This window comes from Physeter macrocephalus, chromosome 2 (assembly GCF_002837175.3).
Source record: "Physeter macrocephalus isolate SW-GA chromosome 2, ASM283717v5, whole genome shotgun sequence".
Taxonomy (NCBI): Eukaryota; Metazoa; Chordata; class Mammalia; order Artiodactyla; family Physeteridae; genus Physeter; species Physeter macrocephalus.
This window is the reverse complement of record NC_041215.1, coordinates 137,182,181-137,191,543: the sequence shown is the minus strand read 5'-3', so window position 1 is coordinate 137,191,543 and position 9,363 is coordinate 137,182,181.

Genomic DNA, 9,363 nt, shown 5'->3' with positions numbered 1-9,363 from the left:
GCTCCTGCTTCGCTTTTACATTTTAGCCATTTGCGGGATCCCGCTGTGGCTTTAATTTGCATTTCCCTGTTAATACAGGTGCTGAGCACCTCTTCATGTGGTGATCGACCATTTGGAATCCTCTTTTGTGAAAGTTCCTGTTCATAGCTTTTGCCCATTTTTAAATTTGAGTTGTCTGCCTTTTTCTTAACGATTTGCGAGAACTACTTATTTTGGATTCTGGTCCTTTCTTGGATGTGCTGGGCAGATTATCTTCTGCTCTCTGGGTTGCCTTTTCACTCTTCTGCTGGGTCTTTTGATGAACTGGAGTTCCTAATTTTGATGCAGTATAATGTGTCATTTTCTTTCCTCTATGGTCAGTGCCTTAAAATTTTGTTATTATGAAATAGATTTAAGAAATTTCTGTCTACCTGCGGATCTTTTTCTTTTTTGTCCTTTAGGCGAGGCTTTCTTGCCTTACCGTTAACATTTAGGTCTTTGATCCACCCCACACTAATTTTCTCGATGGTGTGCTGCCTATGTCGTGGTTCATTTCTGTTTCCATAAAGATCGTAGTTGACTCAGGCATTGTTTATTGAAAAGACCTGGCCCGTTTCCCTATGGATTTGGAGTGCAGCCTTTGCTGTAATCATATTACCATATTTGTGATGGTCTCACTCTGGAATATTCTTTTCCTTGTTTTGTCTATTCTTACACAATGTCTTAATTACATAGGTTTATAATAAATCTTGATATTTAGTAGTGTAAGTTGTCCAGGCCTGTTGTTCCTCGAGATTGCTATTCTAGGACCTTTGTACTTCCATGTACAATTTGAAATTGACTTGTCAATTTTCAGAAAACTTCTGGTGGGATTTTGATTGAGACTGCATTGACTACCAATGAATTTGGGGAACATTAACATTAACACTGACATTTAACCATATTGGGTCTTCCAATCCATGTACAGGGTATATTCCTCCATTTGTTTAGATTTATTTAGATCTTTAAATTTACTTATAATGTTTCATAGTTTAATGTGTAGAGTACTTATATATATTTTGGTAGATTTAGCCCTGGATATTTGCCATTATTGGATGTTATTGTAAATGGTATCTTTTTTAAAGCTTATTTTCAATTTGTTTATTGCCGGTATGTAGAAATACAGTGGACTTTTGTATATCGACATTGTACCCCGTGGTCCTGTGAAGTTCATTTAGGAGTTTTGACAGTTATTGGTAAATCGTTCTGGGTTTCCTGTGTATACAGTGTATCGCCTGTGAACAGTGTGGTATCTTTTTCCTTTCCCATCCTTGTTCCTTTCATTTCTTTTTCTTGCCGTGTTGTCCTGGTTAGCATCACCAGTATGGTGTTGAATGGATGTGGTGAGAGGGGATATCCTGACCGCATTCGTGATTCTGGCAATGGCTCTCTGTTGTCTTCAGCTGATGACTTGCGTCCTTCATCCTGCTTTGGGGTGCTGCAGGCTGTGTGGCTCTTGGTTCTCTTTTTGGTCTCTTGAACAGCTTGCTGTTCCCCCACCAGCCTGGCAGGCTGAGGCCGTGGTGGGGAGGAATATGGACTTCGAGCTGTGGTCCTTCTTTGTCCATGTGACGGGATGCAGAAGATTGTGGTGAGTGAGAAAACATGTCCTCTTTGCGCTCCCACATTTCTATGTGGTCTCGTAACAAGATTTTTTTAAAGAATGTTCTCTTAATGATTTGTAGTTTCTAAGACTTCTATTCTTTGGAAAGTTTATGGCTTATTCCCTGAAATTAGGTCAACTAAAATTTCCCAGGGCAGCTGCAGGAGGGAATAACTATAGGTATTTCTAGATTCAAAGTGTTTGGCGAAGGAAATACTAGCACACACAGGCCGTAGTGATGCGTTTAGTTTCATTTATTCTGTATGGAACAGAAATAAAAATAAAGAGGTGTCTTTGTATAAATACATGCTTAGTGTCAGAGACTGTTTACTTAGTGGAATGATCATTCCCGTCTTTCTAAAAGTGCAAGTCCGAATTACAGATCCCTTGCTACCGTTCACTGTCCCAAGTGTGGGCTTTTAATTTATGTCACAAGTCAGGAACGAATGTAATCATAAAGGCAGCTGTGTTTCCAATCATAGTATGTTCAACATTTGTCTAATATTTATCAGACGTATATACTTTAGTTAGAGATGTACAGATATAAATTTCAAATGTTATTCATGAAAAGGTTTCAGAAACCTTAAACTCGAATTTTTGAGGTCTTAATACCATGTGTTGTCTGTGTGTTTTCTTAGAAAAGCGATAATCTACTGGTTAGTAAAGTGTCATTAGACATTTATGTCAAGATGAAAAGAACTATTTCACACTTGAACTTTATTTTATTAAAAGGTTAAATTCCTAGTTTATTTTTATACTGTGAATATTCCATTGGGTTGTTCAGAGACCTCCCCCCTAAAGACATGCTGATGGAGTGGGGGACAGAGGAGAAACGTGGTTAAGCAAATCGGGCAGCTTTATCGGTCGGTTATCCTCTTAGACTGAATGTTAAAGACTTGGCTCTCCTTGTGGGGCCCAGGTGGCCCTGCTCCCTTTTTTCAGGAGTTAATTTGGCATTTTCTCCTCTGCCCCAGTATCTTCATGACTTGCACGGGTCCTTATTTAACTGAGGTGTCCTGAGGGTTGAAAGGGCTCCTTGAGTTACCCATTGCTTTGCTTTTCTGGTCGCAGCCCCGGGCCCTCTCTGAGGCAGTGGGTGTCCTGAGGCCCCACGTGCTTTTGCACTTCTGGAATCTTCCGCCTGAGACGTGGTCCTTGATTTCTTCCCTTCATCTCCGAAAGGCAGAGCGCTGTTGCTTTTGCAGTTCGACTTTGACCTCAGCCCCTTCCGAGGTGATTTCTGAGGTGGAGTCAGGAAAACTTTTCAAAAGTTCATTCAGCTTGGCCCATTTTCGTTGCAGGCCTGCTGTGCACCACCCTCTAGGGTTTGAGAAGGGCCGCGGGTCACAGAGGTCACGGAGCTTACGCTCCACCCTGGGGCAGCGGGGCTGATAGCGGGGAAATGATCACATAAAGATATCGGGTTGGCATCTCATACGATACCAGAGGAAGAAAGGGGCTTGGAAGGGAAAGAGCAGGGTGACGGCAGCGGCGGGGCAGTGCTGTCAGGGAACGCCCCTCTGGGGAGACACAGTGGAGAAAAGTGGGGGAGGGAGCCCACGGACACGTGGGCACAGGGCTGCAGAGGGGGGACGGCTGGGGAGTTGATGGCTGCTTGGTGCCCGGCCCTGGGGCCGCAGTCCACGTGTGTGCAAAGGGCCGGCGGCAGCGCTGGGTCCTGCTTTCGCTGTGGCCTTTGGACGCTGAGCCTTTCTTCATAAAGCTTCTCCTGTGAGCGCCGCTGAAAACACCCCGATGAGCGCTGGTTTACTCCAGCCCGGAGTCTTACAGGGAGAAGCCGCCCAGGGAGGACGAAAGACTGGTCCAAGGTCGTGCAGCTCGCCAGGGGGATGCTGGGCCGACGGAGGCCAGGCCTCCCATGCCGGGCCCGGTGCTGTTCAGGGACACATGTGTGCCCGCTGGTTCCCGTGGCGCTTACCCCGAGCACGGGAGACAGACGTTAGTGTTCATCGGGAAGGGGAAGTCGGGCAGCTGGGGAGGCCCCGTAGTCCTGGGTGTCGGGGCCCCCTGCTTCAGCCCCGCTGAGCTCAGTGCTGGGCCCAGCCCCCAGATCCCCTGCGGCCTTGCCTGCCCACTCCAGCGTCCTCCTGTCCTGTCACAGCCCCTAGCCTGCCTCTGGGGAATGACCCCTTTCCCACTGTCACCTGGGCCTGCCCCGGGCCCTGCCCCAACTCTCTGTGCTGCTCAGAAACCTTCAGGGGCTTCTGCTTCCCTCGAAATAGAGGACATGATATTACACAAAGCCCACTGTTTATAACAGAGCTGGAAAAATCAGAGGAGGAAAAATGGGTTACCCAGGTCTACCCATTTATATTGCACAGTTACACTTTGGACATGTGGATGTGTGTAAAAGGAGATACAGGTGCAGCCAGACTGGCAGGGTGCCAGTAATCGTTGAAGCTGTGGGTGCTGTGGGCTCATACTATGGTGTTCACTTCGTATAGTTTGAAATTTCCATAATACAAAAGCTTTTTTTCTTTAAGCAAGAGAAATTGACATTAAAACCCTGTAAAATCTTAAATGTAATCGCAAATATCAATATGAACATGTTTTTTTCTTTTTCTTAAAAATTTGTATTTCTTACTCTTCGCATATCCAAAAAATAAACAGTTAAAGCCATCAAGGACGTGGGGGAAACCGAAATGAAATACAAATGCTGACAAATGAGTCGAGTTCTATCACATAATAAATACATAAGCCACCGCACTGAAGGGGCTCGGAAGGGAAGAGCTGCCCGGGTCACTGTGGGAACCTGCGTCCTGACCACATACCGTGAGGCTGGAGGCAAGAACTGGACGTGAATTCTGAGTCTGGTCGTGGCGGGGTCAGCAGCTGGGAAAGTACTTTATACTAGAATGTATGCTAGAGTAGAGCAAGTAAGCAAACAGACTGTGTAGCTCGTAAGAACCAGGTTTCTCGCTGCTGGAGAAATAAGTTGAAAATCAGGAAAGGGGGAGACTAAAATCCACCTGTGATGTTGGGTTGGAATCTGAGGTGTCAGTGTAAACTTATGATTTAAAAAAATATAAACCAATAGAGAGGCACTAAAATATAAATGTGTGTGTTAGTGTCAAACGTACTGTGTGCAGGGAGGGTCCTACAGCAGTGACACCCACCAGTAACGAGCACCTCCGGCACCCAGATCTTAGTGTCTACAGTCCGTTCTCCAAAAAAGGGAACCAGGGCTCCCAGGAGAAGTGGTTGATTCCAAGCTTGTGACAGGGACACCTTGTGGAAGTAGAAAGTAAGGAAGTGCTAGAAAAAATAAAAGATGGGGGTGGGGGCTTGTCAGAAAAACATAGGCGCTTCCAGTGGCCGAAGCTTGAATGACAAAACAAATAATGGTGGTGTTGGATTGTCATGCGCAGAATAAAATAAAAATCCGTAAATTCATACTGATATAAATAACTGATTAAACAGCGAGATGGACAAGTGATAGCTCATCCTTGCAGTGGAATTCTAATTAATACATGCAGAAGAAAGGAGGGGAGTTAGACATCACCATTAGGCAGATAACCAAGACAGTGAGAGCTGTAGACTGGATTCCCCCGGTGGGTCCCGTAGCTGTGAAGAAGCCCAGTGCAGGGATCCTGGTCTCTCTCTTCTTGAGTCAACTTTGATAGTTTGGGTCTTTTAGGACATTTGTTTATTTCATCTAAATTATCAGATTTATTGGCATAAAGTTGTTCATCATATTTCCTTATCATTCATTTCCTATCTGTATGGTCTACAGTTAATCCCCTCTCATTCTGGATGTTGTTAATTTGTGTCTTCTTTCTCTATTTTTCCTCATCAGTTTAGCTAGAGGTTTATCAATGTTACTATCTCAAAGAATCAGCGTTTAGTTTCATTGATTTTTCTAGTTCATTGATTTCTGCTCTTTGTTATTGTCTTTTTTCTGCGATTTTGGGTCTGGTTTATCCTTTTTCTAGTATCTAAAAGTAAAACCTGAGGTCATTGACTTAGGACCTTCTTCTCTCATACAGGCATTCAGTGCTATAAACTTCCCTCTCAGCACTACAAATATGTTGTGCTTCATTTTCATTCATTTCAAAATACTTCATAATTTCTGTTTGAATTTCTTCTTTGACTCATGAAGTATATTATTTAGTTTCCAAATATTTGGTTTTCCAGATATCTTTCTGTTACTGATTTCTAATTTCAAGTCAGAAAACATACTTTGTATATCTTGACTTGAGTCTTTTAAAATTTACTGTGGTCTGTCTTGGTAAATATTCTGTGTGCATTTAAAAAGAATGTGAAGAATATGTATTCTGCTGTTGTTCATAAAGTGTTCTGTAAACGTCATCTTGGTCAGGTTGGGTGATGGTGTTGTTCGTGTCTTCTCTGCTTTTGCTAATTTTCTGTCTACCTGTTCTAACCACTATTAAGAGCAGGGTGTTGAAATTTGCAACTACAGATTTCTCCATTTCTCCTTACACTTTTACTAGTTTCTGCTTCATGTATGAAGCTCTGTTATCAGGTGCATACATGTTTAGGAATGTTATGTCCTTTTAATGAATTGACCCCTTGATTGTTATGAAATGACCTTCTTTATCCCTGGTGATATTCTTTCGTTAACATTTACTTTGATATTAATGTGAACATTATAGCTTTCTTTGGATTAGTATTTGCATGGTATATCTTTTTCCATCTTTCACTACTTAAAACACGTTCCTTGTAGGCAGCATATGGTTGGGTCCGTGATGCTTGGGGAAGATTTATTTTACAATAAAATGCATGACCTCTTCTCTCTAAACCATTTTTAGTCCTACCTCACATAATTCCTCTTTATACTCTGGAAGCAGGGTCTTGCTTTTTCATCCAATCTGACAACCCCTTTAATTGGGGCATTTAGACCATTTGATCTGGTCATTGATATTGTTTGGTTTAAAGCTACCATCTTGCTTTTTATTTTCTATTTGTCAGTTTTGTGTTCTTTTTTTCTCTTCTTCTGCCTTCATTAGGATTGAGTATTTTTATGATTGTATTATATTTTCCTTATTGACTTGTTAATTATAATCATTTCTTTTTTAAGTGGGGACTTTAGGATTTATAGTCTACATCTTCGGCTTATCACAGTCTTATCTTCAAGGTTAAACTACTTCATGTCTAATGTAAGGACATACTACAGTATACTTCTGTTCGTCCCCTCCCAGTCTTTGTGTTATTTTTGACATATGTTTTCCTAGTACATATGATATAAACTTCGTAATACATCATTACTTTTGCATTAAACAGTTCTATTTAAAAGAGATTCAGCATCAGAGAAGAATCTTTTCTATTCACCTGTATGGTTCCCATTTCAGAAGCTCTTCACTCCTCTGTGTAGATCTGTGTTCCCATCTGGTATGATTTTCCTTTTGCCTTTGAGATTTCTTTTAGTGTAGATCTGCTGGTGATGAATATTTTCAGCTTTTGAATACCTGAAAACATCTCTATTTCACCTTTTTTTTTTTTTTTTTTTGCAGTATGCGGGCCTCTCACTGTTGTGGCCTCTCCCGTTGCGGAGCACAGGCTCCGGACGCGCAGGCTCAGCGGCCATGGCTCACGGGCCCAGCCGCTCCGCGGCATGTGGGATCTTCCCAGACCGGGGCACGAACCCGTGTCCCCTGCATCGGCAGGCGGACTCCCAACCACTGTGCCACCAGGGAAGCCCCACCTTTGTTTTAGAAAGATTTTTTTTTCACGTGGTGCAGCATTTGTGTGTGTGTGTGTGTGTGTGTGTGTGTGTGTGTCCCTTTGAAAGGTGTTGCTCCATTGTCTTCTGGCTTGCATTCTTTCCACTGAGAAATCTGCTGTTGTTCTTATTTTTGTTTTTCTGTCTGTGATGTGACTTTTCCTTCCCAACTGCTTTTGAGACATTATCTTAAAACTGGTTTTAAGTAATTTGATTATGTTCTGTCCGGGTGTAATCTTCATTATGTGTTTGTGCTTGGAGTTGGTTGAACTTTTTGGATCTATGGGTTTATAGTTTCACCAAATTTGGGAAATTTAAGCCATTATTTCTTCAGATGTTTTCTGTGTCCTCCCTGCACTGGTACCTGGAAACTGTCTCTGAGCAGTCAGTTGGGACGACTGGGCAGTTCATCATGTTTGTGTCTCCTCAAGGGTCACATGCCTGATGTCCAGTGTCTGAAAGCCATAGTTGCCTGACGTCCAGTGTCTGAAAGCCATAGTTGCTTGACGTCCAGTGTCTGAAAGCCATAGTTGCATGTGTTTTGTCTGTCAGAGCTGCTTTGTGTAGGAGAGTAAATCTGGACTGTATTATTCTATTTTGACTAGAAGCAGAATTCTGATTGTCCCCGGGGAAATTGTCAACACTTTATTAGAAGCTTTTGGTTTAAGATAAATAATAATCAAATCAATAGCTAGTATTTGGATGTTAACTCTGTGCCAGCCCTGTCACGGTCACGGTGCTTCTCCTGTGCTAACGCATTAGTCCTTACAGCACTCCTGTGATGTTCACAGTGCTGTTTCCCGCCCTCATCCCCATTCCCATAGGTTAGGAAGTGGGGCAGAGAGAGGTCCGGCTGCTTGCTCAAGGTCATGTTCGTATTAAAACGTGACCTGAGACTCATACCTGGAGCCTAGGACGCTGGTGGCCTTGGCTGTCACGCCATTGCTCTCAGCTGTGAGCTGGACTGCCAGCCAACAACTGACCGGAGGTTTATGGCTCCTCTCAGAGACCCAGGGTGCAGAGTCTCCTGGTAGACTTGGTGTGGCTGAGGTCGGAGGAACTGGGCTAAATGATGCAGCTGGAGGTTCAGCCGAGAGCCGAGAGGGAGACCCCCTTCCCCACTGTCTCCCCTGGGACTTACAGAGTCACCCTCTGACCCAGCCAGGACACTGGGCGTCTGTCCCTATGCTACAGGGGGGCTGCTTTCCAGACCCCATGCCTCTCTGCCTCATGGTGTTGAGAGCATCCTGAGGGAGCTGGCCTGTGTGGAATGTGGTCTGGTTATGATGCAGAGGATTGTGAAGTGACGGAGGCACATTTCTCTCTGGAACCATCCGGGTTCACACAGCGCTGGTGAGGCTGGTAGGGGAGCTGTCAGGGAAGAGGCCTGGGTGCAGTGCGTACTGGGCGTTAGGTGTTGGATTGTGTGCCCCCCACCCAAAAGCTGTATTGAAATCCTGACCCCCACTACCTCAGAGTGTGAACTTATTTGGGAATAGTGTCTTTGCAGATGTAACTCGTTAAGATGAAGTCGCACTGAAGTTGGTTTGAGCCCCTAACCCCCTGTGACTGTGTCCTTCTAAGAAGACGGCCGCGTGGAGGCAGACCCACGGGAGAAAGCAGGGTTTGGAGCCCTGCAGCTGCCAGCCCAAGAGCACCAAAAATGCCACGACTGCCAGAGGCTGGAAGAGGCCAGGAAGGATTTCCCTGCAGCTTTCGGGGACGGCCTCACTGACACCTGGGTTTCAGACTTCTGAAACTTTCTTGCCTCCAGACTGTGAACAATACATTTCTGTGGTTTTTAAACCACTCAGTCTGTGGTCCTTTGTTACGGTGGCAGCCTGTAGGAAATGAGTCCACTGGGGTTGTATAGGTTCTTTCATATACATCCCGCCCTGTAACAAGGCATGTTCTTTTTTTTTTTTTTTTTTGTGGTATGCGGGCCTCCCTCCGCTGCGGCCTCTCCCGTTGCGGAGCACAGGCTCCAGACGCGCAGGCCCGGCGGCCACGGGCCACGGGCCCCGCCGCTCCGCGGCATGCG